This window comes from Leguminivora glycinivorella, chromosome 11 (assembly GCF_023078275.1).
Source record: "Leguminivora glycinivorella isolate SPB_JAAS2020 chromosome 11, LegGlyc_1.1, whole genome shotgun sequence".
NCBI classification, from domain to species: domain Eukaryota; kingdom Metazoa; phylum Arthropoda; class Insecta; order Lepidoptera; family Tortricidae; genus Leguminivora; species Leguminivora glycinivorella.
The window spans coordinates 16,279,211-16,300,461 of record NC_062981.1 but is presented as its reverse complement, the minus strand read 5'-3'; positions in this window follow the sequence as shown (position 1 = coordinate 16,300,461).

The following is a 21,251-nucleotide window of genomic DNA, read 5'->3' as shown; positions in this document are numbered from 1 at the left end:
GATGATATTTAATTTTTTCAGTATACGAGTGAGAGTCATAGAGGAGACAGTGCAAAATAAATCATAGTTTGTTATTAGTTACTGATACCGAAATGTATTAACTTAAAAATGCCACTGAATGGAAGTTCAGAGTGGGAGGTACTATCAGCTGCAAAAGTGTATGGCGAATTTATCAATGAATTCATTCATAATTTCTCTATGCACTTTTGCAGCTTAAGTACCTAAGAGACCTACTCACTAACTCAATGACGTTTTGAAATAATTTCGAACTGAACTTTACTGAGAATGCATAACGATAAATTACTTCTTTTTTAACCCCCGACGCAAAAACGACGGGGTGTTATAAGTTTGACGTGTCTGTCTGTCTGTCTGTCTGTCTGTTTGTCTGTGTGTGTGTCTGTCTGTGGCATCGTAGCTCCCGAACGGATGAACCGATTTCGATTTAGTTTTTTTATTTGAAAGCTGTGTTAGTCGGGAGTGTTCTTAGCCATGTTTCATGAAAATCGGTCCACTAGGTCGCGGTCGGGGGTTTTTTCAAAATTTTAATTTTTCATGTATATCATAGTTTGCTTTGCCTGCCCGCAGCATATCTTCCTCTTCCATATCTTTATCGGCTGTTATCTGATCAAGATCATTCACTTGCTTTCGTTTCATATTATCATCTACTCACACTTTTTCATAAATATAGCAACATCATAATTTATAACGATATTCCAATAGCATTCATTTAACGATATAAGAAAATAATTTGGAACCCTCTCCAAACCAAATGAAGGTTGGTTGTGGGTAGACTTTGTTTTGGTTTTCAAGAGTCAAAATAATGAATGAATGTAGGTACATAATGAGTAATCAGCAGGCGCCGAGTGCCATCTACAGTCTGTCGCGTTCAAGATTAATGTACTCAGTAGAGATGGGCTGAATATTCGGTATTCGGCAAGTTGTTCAACAGTTACCGAATAAACAAAGTAAATAAATAGTTGTCTCATAATTCATCGTATAATGACAGTATTTTAGCATTAAGTATGTATAAGTAACTGCTAAAAAATAGATAAAATAAATATGCTATAAAATACTTTTTTTTTAATGTAAAAAAAACTGTAGCTAAAGAAAGAAATACCAAAGTTATTGTTCATTAAGAGCCGTAGTTAAACATATGTATCCATCAATAATTAAAAAAATGTAAACTAACATCAGCTTTGAAAATAGTGAAAATATGTTCGGTAAGAGCTGAACCAAATGTTCGGCCGAATATTCGTTTCGTATCCAGCGGAGCCCGTATTAGGCCCATCCTTAGTACTTCAACAATGAACCTAATCAAAGATGAACTTTAAGTCAAACCAGTAAGGCTCATGTAATGTCAGAAAACAAAGTGAAGGTACTCCTACCCTACTTGAGATGAGTCATGAGACGATTGGTTAAATTGGGACCAATAAAGGAGAGACTGTTTTTGGCAGAGATCATCGGCACATACATGGGTATTGATTGGGGAATGTATCTTTTTCTTCGTGTGAAAGTTTGTTGGATTTTTGTATTGTCTCATTTTAGTTTGAGTTGTGAAAGTGAGATTGTTCTGAAAGTAGGGTCCAGTTCTCGTGTAAATGGATCATTAATTTCAATTTTAATTGATTATTAACAGAACTGACTAACAGTTTAATTTGTGTAAGTGTAAGGCATGTAAAAAATGACAGATAAGATGGAAACATTCGCACATTTTAGAAAAATATGTCATGTAGGTTAAAAGAGCTCATTGAGGTGATCATTGTGATTTTTTTATAATCTGTCATGCAAAATGGTTTATCAGATTACTCCGCGTTAACTGCGAACATTCGAAAAAGTTGCTAAACAAAACAAGCGTAAATTTATAGATCCATTTTAGTGGAGCAGTGCATTTTTTGCCCGTACCCGTTGTTAATTACCTATTTAAAATTAGTAGAACAATATCAGCTAATTTACCATGAAACAGCCAATCAGAAAGTTAATAAAGACGATACAAGTCACAAAGAAAGGAAGTGTCCATTAAAGGGGGTCAGGCCCCGTAGCCGAATGGCATTTCTCCGACGCCAAACGAAAGCGATACGCCGCTGGCTCTGTCGCGCCAATACGCAAGCGCGATAGAGATAGATATCTACTAGCGCTTCGTTTCGTGAGCGTTTCGTGAGCGATTGTGCCATTCGGCTAGCCACCCAGGTACAAATAGATCGATACTTCTCATCGATAAGACTGTTCATACAAATACTTGTCCAAACATCCGTTTCCTGCTCCAAATTAACGTAGAAATATTTACGTTAAAGGGTGCATATGAATTTATGGACGGTTTGAAAGATGGAGCACGGAACGCACTTAAGAATATTGCGGCACTTATGAATTTGACGAGTAGGTACAGTAACTAAGGACTGAGCTATAAGTACTGTTCTCTTAGTATATATTTACAGTAGTTCCTAGTTTGGAGTAAATCTTGTCCTTCTATTAGGCAACGACTTCCGAATTTCTACACATGTCTATACAGGTTCAATGGCTGTGTCTGACTACTCCAGGAAGACATCCAGTTTATTCAGCTACTTCTGACTAGGTCTTCCAATTGACTTATTCGAGTCTATCCAAATGATTTCATACTCGAAACTTGTAAGGAAGATGGAATATTGTAGAATTAATAACGAATTTTATGAAGAGAACTCAATTACACCGGTCGATAATTTAAACAACCCAAAAACTAATCTAAATAATTAAATCTTAACAAAATGACTCATCATAAAACACTGTCATTTCAACTCCTCTGACCATGTCAAAGACACAGTCAAACTCCGATGGTTTTCAACGCGGCTAAACAAGACACAAAAACATTTACCTACTTAAAAGTCCTAAATACACTAAACTAATGGAGATGCTTTTGGTAAACCTAATTGCGTACATCGAACCTTTATTTGTCTTTAATTAAGATCTCTGTATTCGAAAAGCCGTCAAATGTATTATGTTTTAACCAAAAAATATAGATATTTCTGACCGGGAATTGTAGGTACAGATTTATATTTAGAAAAAGTTATTGAGGATGTCAGATACTTTTGATGTGATGTTCTGTCCACTATTATTGGTGCCTTTGCCTTAGCGTTTGGCCTTTTGGCCCTTTGTCTATGTATGGGCTCTGGTTTCTGAATGTATAGTATACATAAGCGTTTAGATTCGGATTCATCTTCCATAGCGTATCGTAGTTATCTCTATATTGCTCTTCCGTATTGACGAGTTTCGATTCAAATTCGATTCGAGATTACGAATGTTTCGATTGCTGCGAAGCGTCAAATTTCAACAATTGTTTCTTCGGCTTAGCCGGCTGATCACGTTATACCGTTAACGTTTAATTTATTAAACGCCCTTCCGAGTGCAAACTTCTTTGTAATTGTGTGAATTGGCCAGTGACTCACTGATGTTAGCTAATTTATTGAGGCTCACAATTAAGCTTGTGATTCAATCTCGCTTCCGCTTTGGGACATTTTTACTCGTCACTACACAAGGCCGTATAAGGACATCGTGAGGATACAGAGATTTTTTGTTTATAGTTTTATGTATAAGTGGAGTCGCTATCAGACATTTTGGATCGGCCCATTCAGCTTCTATGTACATATTATCAAGACGTTAAAGTGCAAGCTCAGGGTGGGTAGTCAAAATGCTCGTATCGAACGACAAGTCAATGTGTCTTTCCGTCTGTCGCGATATAGAAATGTGATAGATAGTGATACCGATAACTAGGCTACGCTAAAGACAGTAAACGATCAGTATGTTGGTTACGCTGCCTGTTTGACTCTGAAGTTTATCACTGGAGGACTAGCTTCGTCCCTTTTTTGTTTATTAAAAATTACGTCCCATTCAAACTTATTGGAATAAATAAATACTATCAAATTTATTTTACCTATTTTATTCCTCGAAGTTTGGCTACGTGAACCAGCTCAGGGAGCACGAGCGTCGAACTACCTAGACAGGAGTCAAGAGAGTCGCGTTGGACTTAAAATCGTATAAAAGAATACTCATCATTTTATTCTAGCGTTTACCACAGATAGGACACGACAATGTCTTGTCGTGTCCTAAACAATTGTTATAAATAGTACTCAGGCCGCCACGTGTGTCGATCAAAATAGCCTCTAGCATCTGCCAGTATCAAGCTGCAGAAAACCATTATCTCATAATTAACAACTGATCACTTACCTAATAGACCGGGCATGATTAGTGAGTGCTAAGATGATAGTGTGCGAGGCACTGTCACGCTGAGCGCTGGAATCGATAGGCCTTCTGATTGAGATTCCCAATGGTGATAAGTTTTGACAAACCTACTAAGAATATAAAAAAAATAATTGAGTGAGAATTTAGCTACGTAGATTAGCATAGACTATTGTGAAAAGGATACTTACTGAATTTAATGGCGTTTTGTACAGCTATCTTCAAAACTCGCAGATCAAAATGCATGTCAAAAGTATTAGAACGATTACGAAATTCAGAATATACATACAAGATGTAACAATATTCTGGTACTTTGTACCAATACCTAATATTATATTTCATACGCGGTACGTACTTTATGTAAGTGTCTGAGGCTAAACGGTAAGGAGTTGCATTTCACCTACGTGCACGAGGGTTCTTGAATAAATTGCGGAGTCTACAAAGGTGGTCTATGAAATTAACTCATGCAAAACAGGTTGACAGCGAAAAAAATTATATTAATTAACTAAAGCATTGTGCTGCTTTTACACCGCTAACAATTTGGTGCCGACCTCCTACATTGTTTGATGTGCTCTTTTTGTCCTAACGGAACTTCGAACAAAGAATGTACTTCCTATAATCATCTTATACATTGACATTATTAGGCCTTTCGTGATTGGAAGTGACCTTAAGATGTTCTAGTTACTTAATTGTGCTATGTAGATGGCCCAATTCCCTAATAAAGATTTTACATAGGTACTAGGTGCGAGTCATTCACAATGTCGCAAGAATTCGTCAAATGTCGTACCATAGCATGCATTATCGTGAATGGCACTTGTTATAAGCGGTTGTAAGATATTGAAGATAGCTTGTTGAGTGGACGATCGAAATTCGGAAGATTGGGTCACTTCTGTGTAATGTATCGGATTTAATATCTACTGGCAACCCTCTGGTTGTCACAGTGCTAGCGCATTACAAAGAACTGTCATTGTATTGCCTGGAGTAAAAGCAATCATAAAATTAACTAAATTGTGTTTTATTTAAAGACTTAATATTGGCGACGAGATGGCTTTAGTTGGAAACATTGAGCATTATAATTCCCAAAAAGATTTCGCGGATTATAATGAAAGGATGGAGCAGTTTTTTATAGTAAATTCCATTGAAGAGAAAATGAAAGTTCCGATGCTTATAACCCTAATAGGACCAGAAACGTACAACGTCTTGAAAAACCTTGTTTCACCAGATAAACCGGCTGAGAAGAGTTATAAGGAGCTGGTAGAAGCCCTAACTAATCATTATGTGGCGAGTAAGTCTGCTGTAGCGGGCAGATACGAGTTTTATATGTGCAAACAAAAGGAGGGACAGAGTGTGAATGATTTTGTGGTGGAAATTAAAGGGAAAGCGGCTTTATGCAAGTTTGGTACATTTTTGAAGGAGGCACTGCGGGACAGGTTGGTGTGTGGACTCATGAGGGAGCATCTTGTCAAAAAGCTGTTAACGGTGGGTGACAGTTTGTCTTTCGAGGAGGCTGTAAAAATTGCTTTGGCTTATGAAAGTGCAGAAAAGGAGACTAAAAATATCCAACCTGTCGGGTCTGTCTGTCAGTCGGAAATAATGAAGCTATCCACAGGCCAGAGAAAACAAATGAAACAACACTCAAAAGAAGATAATGCTCAGCATACCAGAGAATGTAGCCGTTGTGGAGGCAGTCATACTGCGGACAGATGCTTTAAGAAGTCTTGGACCTGTTACAATTGCCAAAGACAAGGGCACATTGCCACAAAGTGTCACTTTCGGCCGGCAGGGGAAAGGAAGCTACTGCAACAGCTTGTGGAGCAGGACAAAGAAGATCAGGGCCAGGATGAACAGGATGGTGAAGAAGTAATTCTAGGAAGTATTCAAAATATCAACAGGGACGAGGAAGAAGCAGCATGGTTACCCTTGTGACTAGGAAATCGAATTTCTCTGAAGATGCAAGTGGACACGGGAGCATGTAAATCAGTGATACATAGTAAGGACTTTAAGAAGTATTTTAGTGAAAGTGATTTAAGGAAATGTAGTACTAAATTAAAATCTGTGTCAGGGGAGCCATTGAAAATTTTAGGAGCTGTTAAATTATGGGTAAAGAATATAAAAAAAGAATTATATTTAATAGTGATTGAATGTGACAAATATTTTGAGCCATTAGTTGGTAGAAACTGGTTAAGAATTATTTTTCCTAAATGGCAGAGGTATTTTCAGATTAAACTGCTGGAATCTGAAGGTATAGATAAGAAAAAATTAATTCAAGACATTAAAAAGAAATATGCAAAGGTTTTTGAGAAGGATAGGTCCTCCCATATTTTGAAATTAAAAGCAAGTCTAAAACTGAAGCATGGAGCAGAACCTATCTTTCACAAAGCTTATACTATACCCTATTCAAAGAAAATGGAAGTGGAAAAAGAATTACTAAGTTTAGAAAAGGCCGGAATCATAGAAAAAGTGAGGCATAGTAAATGGGCTAGTCCAATTGTGGTGGCGCAACGAGCTGATAAAAAAATACGTGTTTGTGTGGACTATAAAGTAACACTAAATCAAGTACTGGATAGTGAACATTATCCTCTCCCATTACCTGAGGACATTTTTACTGAATTGTCAGGGGGTAGTGTTTTCTGTGTTTTGGATTTATCGGGTGCATATCAACAGTTATTATTAGAAGAGACGTCTCGTGAGTATATGACAATTAACACCCATTTAGGCTTATTCCGACCAACCCGGTTGCAATTTGGGGTTTCAAGTGGACCGTCAGTATTCCAGTGTGTTATGGACCAAATTTTAGAAGGATTAGGAAATGTCAAGTGTTTTATTGATGATATAGTAATAAAGGGCAAGAGTATTTGGGATTGTTACCAGAATTTAGAAAAAGTCTTGAAACGTTTACTTTGCTACAATGTAAGAATAAATTTAGAAAAGTGTCAGTTTTTCTCAACGGAAATTAAATTTCTTGGCCATATTATTAGCAAAGATGGGGTGAAACCATTACCGGAGAAAGTGGAAGCTATTTTAAAAGCACCGGAACCCAAAACAGTTACTCAGGTGCAAGCTTATCTTGGTCTACTAAACTATTATGGGAAATTTTTACCTAGATTATCAGAATGCTTGACACCCATTTATAATTTACTGAAACAGGATACTCCTTTTAACTGGACAGAGAGTTGCAAAAGAGCTTTTGAAAATAGTAAGAAATTATTATTAGAAAATCAGTTAATAGTACATTATGATGGTAGTAAAGAGTTGTTTTTGACATCAGATGCTAGTAAATATGGAGTAGGAGCGGTACTTAGTCATAAAATTGATGGTGAGCCAATTAGTTTTGCATCTGGTACCTTGAATAGTGCACAACAAAATTATTCACAAGTAGAGAAAGAGGCATTGGCCATCATTTTTGCTGTTAAAAAATTTCACAAGTTTTTGTATGGCCGTAAGTTTGTTTTGGTAACTGATCATCAACCTTTGAAATTCATTTTTGATCCTCTAAAGAGAATACCAGTAACTGCTAATGCCAGGCTTCAGAGATGGGCTCTTTTACTGTCTGGTTATAGTTATGAGATTAGGTATCGAAAAGGCACATTACTGGCGAATGCTGATGCCTTATCTCGCTTGCCTTTGCCTGAAGTAACAGTGGAGTCTGAAGAAATAAGCTACTTAAACTTTTCTGAAGATTCACCATTGAATTATAAAGAGATTGCATTGTGTACTAAGACTGATCCAGTACTCAGTAAAGTTTGTGAATTTGTGACTACAGGATGGCCTAAAAGTGTAAATGAGGATTCGCTAAAGCCCTATTTTGTAAAGAGAGCTGAGTTATGTGTAGAACAAAAATGTTTACTATGGGGTAGTAGAGTAGTAATTCCATTAAAATTAAGGTCTAAAGTACTTAGCAATTTTCATGAATCACACCAAGGGGTGGTACAATCTAAAATGTTTATGAGAGAATTTTGCTGGTGGCCAAACATGGGTCAGGATATTGAAAGTTTAATTTTGGGTTGCGACATCTGCCAATCTTCTAGAAGTTTTACTAATACATGTTCACTGTATTCCTGGAAGACCGCAGAGAGTAATTTTGAAAGAGTTCACATTGATTTTTTTTATGTAAACTCTACTAACTACCTATTAATTGTGGATTCTAGATCTAAATGGTTAGATGTACATATTATGCAGAGCACTACAGCCCCACAAGTTATTGAAAAATTATGTAAGACTTTTGCCTTTATAGGGATACCAGCCCAGTTAGTTAGTGATAATGGCCCACCTTTTAACTCTAGTGAATTTGTAACTTTTTTGAATGCTAATGGATGTGAAGCACTCAAGACTCCTCCGTACCATCCTCAATCCAATGGATTAGCGGAACGGACCGTATTTACTGTTAAAAAGTTCTTATCTAGATTAGAAAATCTTCACCCTAAATTATCTAGAGAAATAAGTTTACAGAATTTCCTTTTACTTACCGGAACTCACCTAATGCAACGGGAATGTACCAAATGAACTTCTGTTCAAACAAAAACCTAGAACCAGATTTGATTTAATGAAGCCATATAATGTAATTTCGAGAAAAAATCAGAAAGCAAATAGACAGACAGTATTAATAAATTTTAAGGAGAGGGATAGAGTTTGGTGCAAGGAGTTGAGCAAAGGAAAGGGCTGGGTCAAAGGAACTATTGTGAAAAAATTGAGTGTGGTTAGGTATGTAGTTAATGTGGAGGGTATTCATAAGTATTACCATGCATCCTCTCTAAGGCCTTGTTTTAGCTCTGACTTAGAACACCAAGCGGACATATCTGTAGAACAAGAAACTAGGCCTGAAACGTTGTCTGAGGAGCCACCAGTTCAGCCTTTTAGCGAAGTGGGTTTTGAAAATAATGGGGCACCTTTAGAAGTAGATCGAAATGTTTCCATGGGTGAAAACGTTAGCAGTGGAATGCCAGAGCATCCAGCTGCTGGAGAAGGGGAAAGGGAAAAGGACGTTAGTATCGAAACACCGGCCAGCCCAACATTAAGGAGGTCTGTTAGACCGCGAAGAGCGCCGGATAGGTTAAATTTGTAACTATTAGATTTTAAGTTAAACTTTTGAAAAGGGGGACGAATGTAATGTATCGGATTTAATATCTACTGGCAACCCTCTGGTTGTCACAGTGCTAGCGCATTACAAAGAACTGTCATTGTATTGCCTGGAGTAAAAGCAATCATAAAATTAACTAAATTGTGTTTTATTTAAAGACTTAATATTCTGGATGATAGCTTAGGACAAGGACGTACTCCTCAATGGGAGATAAAATGCTGATAATGCTGATATGATGGAAAAGCTACGGCTGCAGAATACACTTCTTAAATATAAAGCTTGGCAAAAAAGAGTAGAAATGATTTTTTTTTATTATAGCAACACTTATTCCTGGGCCGTTTTACACATTTCTGTTGATATAACCTTGTCAGGACTCAGGAAGTCTTGTCACACCAATGCGTTTAGAGGCCTTAAAAATACACAGTCAACGTTTTTATGTTAAAACTAGAGTCTTAAGTTTTATCATTAGCAAATTATTTAGTATTAGCTTTTACCCGCGGCATCGCTCGCGTTAGAAAGAGATAAAAAGTAGCCTATGTCACTCTCCATCCCTTCAACTATCTCCACTTAAAAAATCACGTCAATTTGACGCTCCGTTTTGCCGTGAAAGACAGACAAACAAACAGACACACACACTTTCCCATTTATAATATTAGTATGGATATGGATTACAGAAAAAAAAGTGTAAGTGATCTCATACAAGAGTGTCCCAATAATTTCCATATCCAAAACGATTTATATACGTTATAGGTATATTTGGTAAGTATACATATTTATACGTGTCGTGTTTTGCTACAATACCTAACTACATGACAGATTATAGAAATTCTTCGCAATGCTAAATATAAAATTTGATTTGACCAACGGCCACTAATTGTAACCACAGCAATTTAATCGCAAATTACTCAACTGCAGCGAACTATTGTACATTATGTTATGACACAGTTTCATAGCAAATGTGGGCCTTCGCCCGTTTAGCCAGCTGTTTCAAACCTGTTACCAACAAGGTGTTACTTATACGTTTTTTCATACATTTACTATTTACAACTTGTTTACTGCTAAAGACTAAACAATATTTACCCTTAATACTTACTTTATATAGTTTATAATTCATGGAATAACACGAAAGAACCGGTAAACTAGAAAAATACAGCTGTCTGATGAGAAAGTCAATGGAGATCTAGTTATTGGTCAAGCAAGGGAAACTATTGAAAGAATTTAATCGGGTCATCTGAATCCTTTGAGAGTAATGGTTACCCTGTGAAAAGTTGCAAAGAAGGGGTCACGTTTCTGAGGGTACATTTTATTATTTATTTGTTGATTTAAACTCTTTTTAGCATTCGTTGAATGGGTGCGAAATAACAAAAGTGGTAATTTTCGCTTTTGCTGCCGCGTCGTGGTCAGGTATGTATATGTAGTAATCATTTTATTTATACTTTCGAAAATGCTTCTTGCATTATTATTAGCTTTCTCTACATAAGCTTGTAAAGGAAGGAAATATTGCAAGTGTCATTTCCTTCGGGTAATTTCTAGTTCTCTGTATTTGAAGATATGATCTTATCCGCAGTGTCAAGTAATTATACAATTATGAACACGAATGAAATGTACTCATTCGTTTAAAGTAGGTATGCTTGCTACCTAAATAAAAACAAAAGATAATATGATGAAGGGTGAAAATTATTTTAAAGCAAAAGAATGTTCAAAATTAGTGAACTCACGGAAACATGCGTAATACCATTTCCTTCACTTCAAACAATAATAAAATCCAATTTTTTTTCAATATAAAATTACCTAAGTATTTGGTACACTGTAGAGAATTTTTAACATTCTAAACAAGTTGCTAACGTATTTTACTTACATTCACCAAATCGATCACGGAACGTCATAACCACAACCTCCGGCCGACCTTGCACTCTGATGCGCCGCCGGCCGAAATCCGGTCAAGTTCGAGATGCGTGATTAGACCTCATGATGAGCATACCCATTATGGTCATTATACAGTCGCCAACAGATATATCGGACTGTCCATAGTTCTCACAAATATCTGGACGCGCGTCTTTTGTCAAGCCGTGTTCAGATATTCTGAGCACCTCGAGTGCTTCGATATATCTGATGGAGTCCGTGCAAATTGCCTATTGTTTCGATGTGTCCTTTAAAATTATCATATTCAGATCTTAAGATATGTGGCTTTCAAGAGGCCTTAGTATCATCTGCTATAAGAATGTTTCTATCAGAATTTCTGTTAGAATTACGGATGAAATCGTCTTTATTGTACTTGACGCAGAAGACTTAATCTGTGATGGAAGGATGTATACCTATACAAATTTGATGTAACTGTAAGTATACTTGATGTTACTACTTACTTAAAAGTCTTGAGAATCTTGTGATACTAGAATGGACTACAGCAATTTGACAGCAATCATCATTAGTCGCTATTTCCCAACTTGTAAGTCAGTTTGGACGTCAATTGTTTTGTATTTTGCATTCGAATCTACTTAGGTATCCTCAAAACTATTTCAGGTCAATTTACCTTGATTGTTCTATATCGAAATATGGAAGATTATTTTATTATATTACTTTTACATTTATTGGTTTTTATATTTATTGGTTACCTACCTAATTCTAAAGATCATTGTTATTCTTATGTTCACTAGAGGGTCAGACAATTTGACTGATTTGGTTTTAAATCTTTTCGTATCATTAAGTCATTCGCACGGCGCTAATCACATGGTGGTGCTAGTAAGTATTTTCTAATGAACTTTTTATTAGACTTTTTATACGTTTCCCTGTACCCTTTGAACCGCCACATTAGGGTCATCAAGAATTCTCACGACTTGCTTTTAAATTACTTATCATACCAATAATGTTATTCGTATTGAAATAAGTAATAACCACTCAACCGACGAGCCAATCTAGATGTCATCTCCAGATCCATAACAAGGAAGCACTATTGAAGACCACTCTTACGTTGGTACATAAAATGTGTTTGATAAAGTAATAGTTACAAGCACAGGCATCAACGGGACTCAAACATCGGTCAGTCACGTTCAAGGCCAGGGCATTCACTGACCGAGATAGATACCGATATGCGGTTACGTGCAGTAGAAAAACAACCACGAAAACTATCTGTAAACCCAAGCGATAGTTACCTTTCTGCCAATGGCAAAAGGCTTTCGGCATCAGAAGTGGACGCATTGCTGTATCTCTCTACTCTACCATTAGCACGGAATAGTTAACCATTAGATATATCATAAATATGACTAGTAACTGACTGGCAACACGCTCCAGTGAACTAAATACCGCCTTTAATGTACTTGTTGCTAATGTTTCCATTAGAAAAGTGCAAATTGATGTACGACCATTGGGAACAGCGGACATCCCTGATGAATGTCGTAAAACATGAAAATGGAGTGCTTTGATGAAGTTAATTAATGGATAATAAAACTACAAAGTTAATCGCCTTAGTTCTGACGCTTGCTCTCCCAAATGGTCAGTTTTATTACCATCAAAGACGTCCGCTTGTATTATATCTCATGTCATGTAATTTCAATAGCAGACTGGTCATAATCGAGTCTAACATTTTATATAAACCAGTGGAATTTTCGGTCTCAAGTCCTTAAAAGCTCCATATAATCGAAGAGCGTGCTTATGCTGGTTTCTCTTTATTCTTTTCACATGTGTCTTGGTAATATTATTATAACACACCATGTCCAAATCAAAAATTCCCTTACACCGCCGCTACCTGTATCATCCCCCGGCTCCTTTGTGATATTTTTTGCCTTTCTATCTCCTTTTGTCCAGTTTTTTGTTACGATTAAATTACGGGTTGTGAGGGTGCAGCCACTATTAGATACGACCACATTCCTTCCTATAATTTGGTTGGATCAAACAAACACGTGTACAAGGGAGAGACTGGTAGGGATTGTACAAAGGAGTTATTTAACAATGAGGAACAGCTGACTGTACAGAATTGAATGAAATAACTGGTATGACTTGAACTTTAACCCATTTTTGAAAGCGACCTATATGTGGTTGACGAACGAGTAATTTGCTATAGAAAGTAACATTAGTTGTCCGATCAGTCAGTTTGTAATGGCGACATATTATTTTGCCAGATTTTCTGTCAAAGACTTCGTGTCGATCATATTCTTTGATATTCCACACTTTATTTTTATTTTCAGTCCAATTATGTATATGAAAGTAAGCTTTTGTAGGTAGGTACCTACTTCCACTACTAGAATATTAAATCTTTCGTTCTCATTGAAATAAGTCAATACTATATAATTCTTTTCTGAAACAAATTCTCCTTCATCTATCATTTTTAGACGTTGATCGTTATTCGAATAAAATATCTCCCCTCAAATAAGACAATTTCGTGATAAGGCGGTTATGTCAAGATTAGCGAAGTCACGATCTATCAAATAACATTGGACCTATCTTATTTGTTCTATTTGCTCGTCCTCTAAATCTTATGGCATCAAGGTTGCCAGTAATACGTAAGGATATTCTGTGGTTGCATCCGGATGGATTGCGGTCTTCTTCTGATACCAGATTGGACGGATAGGTACTATCAGCTGCAAAAGTGCATGTAAAATTATGAATGAATTCATTGATAAATTCGCCATGCACTTTTTCAGTTGATAGTACGTGTCTACTGTCTATGGATGACGGATATGTAACGTCGTCAATCAATTTTCGATCATGGCACGAAAATACATGTATGATATGACTGATAGCCAGTTTATCATCAAAACTAATAGATTTGGAGAGAAAAAGCAGTACCCCGGTGCAGATAGAAGATCGAGTATAGTAGCTACTTATAATATAATGTACTTACTCTTTCAGTATGCGTACCACTACCACGTTTGCAGACCACGTATGCGATGGCAGAACGAGTTGGACTCCTTTTTGCAAGAATGGCCGAGGACTGCACAAAACCGGGAGGAATGGAAAAAGCGGGGGGGAGGCCTTTGCCCAACAGTGGGACATCGCAGGCTCTTAATAACAATAATCTTTCAGTATACAATATAGTATGTTTCATGAAAGGGTAATGTTATTTAGATCTTGCTCAAAACAAAACATTCCGTCTATATATATTTTAGGATTTCGTGCCAAAGAGGTTCAAAAGGCACCCTTATGGTGCGACTCTGTTTTCTATGTCATAGGTAATCTTGGAAATTGTAGAATAACAGAGTAACTGCAAGTTTTAACGACATTTTTACGTTTGCTTTCTAAATGTTACTACGTGCATTTATGCTGACCTTAAGAGTTAAGAGCAACATTAAATATTAGAAAAAAATAAGGGCGCCACTTTCACTATTCTGATGTAAAAAATGTTTACAAGATTGTTTTCTTTTTTTTTTCATTTCATGACAATTATTATACCTTATTTACTCTAATATCTAGGTAGAAGTACTTACATACTACCTACACGTAATGTTGTGAATTCTTACTTCTCTACGAGAAGTCTCGTATTTATAGAACTTGATTTTGAATCCTTTATATTTTCTGTATTTTCCACTAAACATCAGCTTTTATTCAAAATTATTATTTCTCTGTTTATCGTTATTCGAGTTGTTACAGTAATTATCCGTAATCGTTCATACAGTACAAAGTACTACAAAATGTTTAATTGATGCCGTTATGAGAACAAAATGTGGTAACATCTACATCAACCAATGAGCAAATGAGTTAATTACACTGCACACAACATTATAGCCATTGACTTATATGTATATCGTAAGGACGTGCCATAACGAGCATCAAAAACAACGCCTGTAAACGGCGTCCTACTCCTAACACTTCTGTGCACGACATTTCGAATGCGAGCCAAGCGCGCAGTCTATAAGACCAATGGCGGGCGTAATGGGAACTCAACTTCTCACTCAACCAATCGCGTTTTGGCGTTCTAACTCTAACAGTTGTATTATAAAATAAAATAATGTTTCTGTTCGATCGACATTACCTGATCGGAATATATGAGCATTGTCGAGTGGCCGCTGTTAATCTGCCCAGTTCAGTGACAGTTCAATATAACTACTATAAAAAAAATAGTTCTCTTGAAATTGTGCAACTTGGCGTTTAGTAACAAATATCTCGTCAGCCTTTATATGAATTGCGTTATCCTCACTTCTGAAATCATCATATAAAGCACTACGTCTATGCAACATAAGATTCAAGTTTTTCTTTGGGCTATGACGAACTTTGTTCGGTAATCAGTGTAAATGAGGTGCAATCTTTCTTTATGGAGCATTAGTGCTGATATTACGATGCATTTGGTTCATGCGTGGGAGTAATGCATAATGCAACTTGATTGTCTTGTCAACAATGTTTGGTCTGATCTTGCATTGGAGCAAACATTGAAATAAATTACCGAGTCTAAATTATTTCACTTTTACAACACATGATATACAACACCAAAGTGTTTTTCTGCCTGGATGCCCCAGACTTAGTCTTTCAAGCCTTAAAAATGGTATCCTGCAAAAGTAACAGTACTTAATAGTAAGGTACAGCGGGACAAATCTCGACTGGGGGGCAAATGTAACTGGTCCATTTTTTACATGTTTTACAATGTCTGCATTATTAAATGGAGTGTCCACAAGTTATATATGATAGGTGTGTTGTGGATACGTGTAACTCAACATCGTAGGTAATAATGGAAAAAATGGATCAGTTACAATTGCCCCCCAGTCGAGATTTGTCCCGCTGTACCTTAAAGCAATTTGTTTTCCTTAGAGTATTCCATCCTATAGGTACATACTTAAACTGATTATTTTCTACTGCAGTTTTGTTTTACTCTTCCTATGAGCAAAGACATATGTATGTAACTCAGTATAGACAGCTCAGCAGAAAAAAACGTACCTCAGCCATATGAGTCATATTAGAAAAGGTCCGGTGGCCTAGATGGCGTTACACTTTTGGGGGACGCTCGGCTAGATGGCGCTTATATTAATATTCTATCATTGTAACTGCTGAGTAAGTATATTTAATGTTGTGTGCATCAAGTTTAGATAATACATTTTGATCATTTCGTGACATGATGTTTTAGAATTAGGGTAAACTCGCCTCATTCTGTGACACGCCTAATTCGGTGAAACAACCAAAAATCGTCTTTCGGAATAGTGCTTCAAAGCTTGTATCACCGAATTAGGCGTGTCACCGAATAAGGCGAGTTTACCCTAATCACTTCAGGGTATTTTTTGATATGGACGGAGGTTATACATTTCCTTGACTTGATCGAAAAAAAATCACATAATTATCTACAACAATTATATTCTTATCAACAGTTACAAGTACTGATGTGCCGAAGGAAAGTTTCCAAAATTCTGAAATTTTTACATAGGAAAACTTCGGAACCTTTCCATACTTTGTATGGATGGAAACTTTCCATTTCATAAATTTAAATTCCCTTTATTATTTATTTATTTATTTATTTATTAGGAGAACAAACAGAGTTAAATGTACATAATTTTGTATAAAAACTAACTTAAGTATATGGTAAACATGCATTTACCTCCACAGCAGTTCTCACCGAGACATAAAAGTCTCGTGAAAGTTTCGTAAATTTTTCATGAAATTTAAGATTTTTTTGGAAAGTTTCCGCAACTTGCACATCACTAGTTACAAGACATCGTAATGGACGTGCTATTAGGGCCACTGTTGAGGATTTATTCGCTGCAATGTCGCCTCTGATCCCAGTAATTAATTGTTCTGTTGGCACAATTGTCCAATGTGTCTAGTCTTTATTATTATTACCTTTGCTCTGGTATGTGTGTCACTGTTTAGAGAATTAGGGTCATCGGTTTTTTAGGGATACTATTTCGTAACGGCGGAACTTGCTTACTTTTGAGCCTGAAGTGTTCCAGCTTGGCACTTCAATAATTTGCCTATGCACAGTATAAACCAGTAATAATTTAACTCTTCTAACAAACCGACGCCGCGCGGGGTGCACACAAGCGCGTCGTGTACGTACGCAACACATGCAAGCGGATTTGGATAAACGCGGATAAGAATAATATGCGTAATGATATTTTTTTGTGTTTTCTGACTGATATAATGTGGTATTGTTATACTAATACTTATAGTTCATAGTATTAAATAACAACATCTTACTTTGGAAGATGTCGAATAACATTTATGGTAATTTTGTTCAACCACGTGCTTTCGAACACAGTAGGTGCCTTTCGCGTCGCCGCTACCGGAGAGTAACTTAACTACTCAGTCGTCCTTATACTGTGGCATAGGTCAGATCAAAAATGCAATGATACTTTAGGTATACAGCGCGTAAACGTAATAAGGGCGATAAATGAAACCAGGCGTATAATTCAATATTGTTATCATTAATTAAGAGGTGTTTTTGATTTACTCTTAATTTTCACCCCATAATGAATTTTTGAAAAAATCTCAGCAGCAATGTACTGTAAACGTGGTTGCGATGACAATCAATGACAACTGTCAACGAGCGTAACACTTTCGAAACCGGGCTCTACGCGGCGCTACGACATTTTCGCTACATACGGGGAAACCCATGTAATCGGCTACGCTTCTACGAGCGGTGTACCCGACAGTCGGGTTCTTGGTAGCGAAAGTGTCGGGAGTGTGTTTGCATTACGTTGCGGGCCGAATTAATTTGTATGGATAAAAAAAATATTTGAATTTTAAGTAAAAGTTATCTAATTACATTTTATACGTCCTATACTCACCACCGTTAAGAGGTTCGCCCGTATTAGGTTTACACCCTGTATATACATAGCTATTTCGATTACCTACACTCTTTACATACCTATTTGATTGTGCGATATGATGAAAAGAAGCTGGGTTTCAAAACAATCAACCATTTTTTTATATGATGTGATGTGTAAGTCAACTACCACGTAGGTTTAGTAATTTTGTACATTCTTTTCTACTACTTATAGGTATGTAGTAGTAGTAGTAGTAGTAGTAGTAGTAGTAGTAGTAGTAGTAGTAGTAGTAAAGTTTCTAATAGGGTGCAACGCGCTTGTGACACTGTTTGAGTTGCAGGCGTCCATAGGTTACGGTGACCGCTTTACATCAGGCGGGCCGTATGCTTGTTTGTCACCGACGTAGTATAAAAAAAAAACTCTTTATTGTACAATTAATAACAAAAAACACAGTAATTACAGTAAAGAACAGTACAAAGGCGAACTTATCCCTTTGAGGGATTTCTTCCAGTTAACCTTTGAGTGAATGAGAGGATAAAAAGAGATGAGGGAGACAGATGCAGCAACATGTACAACAAGGTACCAGAAAGACAAATAATTAAATAAATTACACACATAATTTATGGGAATGAACAAATATTACATAAAAAAAGGAATGGAGAAATTACACTAAAAATGGGAAAAGAACAATTGAGAATTTAAATAATACAGACTTTGAAACAGTGAGACAACACAACTCATAACCGATCGCTTAGATCTTAGGTACCTATGTATAGGCTGATTGCAATAGTTTAGATACTTACATATCGATACCTCTGGGTTCAATTGGCGTAAAGGACATTTTGGCGAAAATGAGTTATATATACAGTTTTGTTCAGAATTTCAAGCGCTATCGATCTGTGTAGTTAAAATTTCGATATCTCTTAAAAAGTTGCCTTTACGACCAAGATTTTCTACTATGGACTTGCAAAAACGGCTTTTCTGAAGGGGCGTAAATATCAAGTCATTAATTATAAATTATTATTTGTGTCGTAAAGGAAATCTACAAATAAAAATATAGTCGTAAGTCACCTTGTTATATATTGTTGCCCTTTAAGCCCTTGCTTTCTAAGGATCACTTTTTATAGTAGTGTGATAAAGTTGGGCGTAAAGGACAAGTTTTTTTGTTATTCGTCCTTTACGACCAGCAGTAAAAATATTTTATCCGCAACTGTAATCGATATCTTTGGGTTCAATTGTCGTAAAGGACATGTAATGCAGGTTTCCAAGAGAAAGATAAACCCACTTTTTTGTTTTTTTGACCTATATTTGTGACGTGTATAAGAAAAATATGCAGATTACGAGTATCTTTAACCTAGTGTAGCAACCGTAGTGATAAACTAAACGATTTAGAAGATAGGTGGTTGTAAAGGACACGTCTAAATGTTATAACGTCCTTTACACCCATGATTTGATAGGGTCGTAAATGACGGTCTTAGATGATTTTTATACAAAGTCGGGGCGTAATTGTAACCGAAATGGTACAAATGTTGTTCTAAGTTTACAATTAAAAACTGGAAAAATGTATCAAAACGTACTTAATATGGCATAGAATAGCTCTACATCAGTTTAATGCAGTGTATTATTTATCTAAGCTATCTTAGCAACAAAAAAGAACGAGACTAATATTTTATATCCAGTTTTGTAATAAAGAAACAATATTTGCTTAAAAACTATCTACTTATAATACTTTGGCAACAAATTCAAAGTTATTTTTTTAGTATTCGCCGCTGTCTGAATAGTCAGTAGGTTACGCATTCAGTCTTTAATTCTAGCAGGGAAACGCTTTCGTAGTATTATTATATTGCGGCGAGATGTAGGTAATTAAAAAAAAACATTATGGTAATCAGGGTACGTACCCAAATGCACAAACGCTCACGATAATATCTATTTCGTAGCTATATATCTTTATCGCTCTTGCGTATTGCACCAGACTGCATTTTTGTCGGCGTCTGGCGTCGACGATTGCCATTCAGCTACGCCGGCAGTAAACTTTAACAGTAGACTATACTAACATTTAGTGCGACAATAACAGGTGCGTTTCGCTAGCGAATGAGCGCTAGCGTTTGGTGACTTGGCTATGTACCCAGGTACTTAAAGCATTGACTATAATATTTCTAGGATTGAACTCATAATTAAGATTATTCTTATTTAACAGGTTTAAGACTAAATAACAATTTTCTGTTTTAAAATTATCAAAAATATGAATCAACATAGTAGGTAGTCTTGACTACAGTTTGTATACGCGTCCTAACTTGCGTTTATAAGTACTTAATTCTTAGTTATTCTTAAAACTTCTTTCTACTTTAGACTTAAAATTACTGTCGTATTAATATAGTCTACTATTCACAGTTGCTGATTAAAGTTTACGTGATTACAATTAGTGTTTTACTTAAACTACGAAAGCGTTTCCCTGCTAGAATTAAATACTGAATGCGTAACTTATTGAGACAGCCGAGCGGCGAGTACTAAAATAATAACTTTCCAAAATATTAGAAAATTTTTAAGCAAATGTTGTTTCTTTATTGCAAAACTGGATATAAAATAGTCTTGTTCTTTGTCTCTGCTAAATATTTAGATAAATATACACTGTAACACTAATGTGGCTATTCTATGCCATATTAACTACGTTTTGATACATTTTTCAAGTTTCTCAATTGTAAACTAAGCTAAAAACAGTTGCCATTTGTACCATTCCGGTTACATTTACGCCCCGAATTTGTATAAAAATCATCTAAGACCGTCATTTACGACCCTATCAACTCTAATTGTTCAAAAAAATCGTGGGTGTAAAGGACGTCCATAGCATTTTGACGTGTCCTTTACAACCATCTAACTTCTAAACCGTTTAGTTTATCACTACGGTTGCTACACTAGGTGAAGGATACTAAAAATCTACATATTTTTCTATATGCGTCACAAATATAGGTCAAAAAACAAAAAAGATATAAACATTTTTCTAAAAAAAAAGTTGTTTTTTGCTTCTCCTGAAAACCTGCATTTTGTCCTTTACGCCAATTGAACCCAAAGGTATCGAATTATGAAAGACGTGTGGTGTTACTCGTAATGCTTCACAATATTCAAAACATTACCGTTTCCATCGGAGCGCAAATTTCATCGCATGAACATATCTTACGAAGTATTTTCAAACAATATCATTATTATAACCTAATCGCGCGCACAACGAAAAGTTTAAGTTTACCAGTCGCACAAATTTCATCCTTAATGTCCAAGAATACGATACAAAA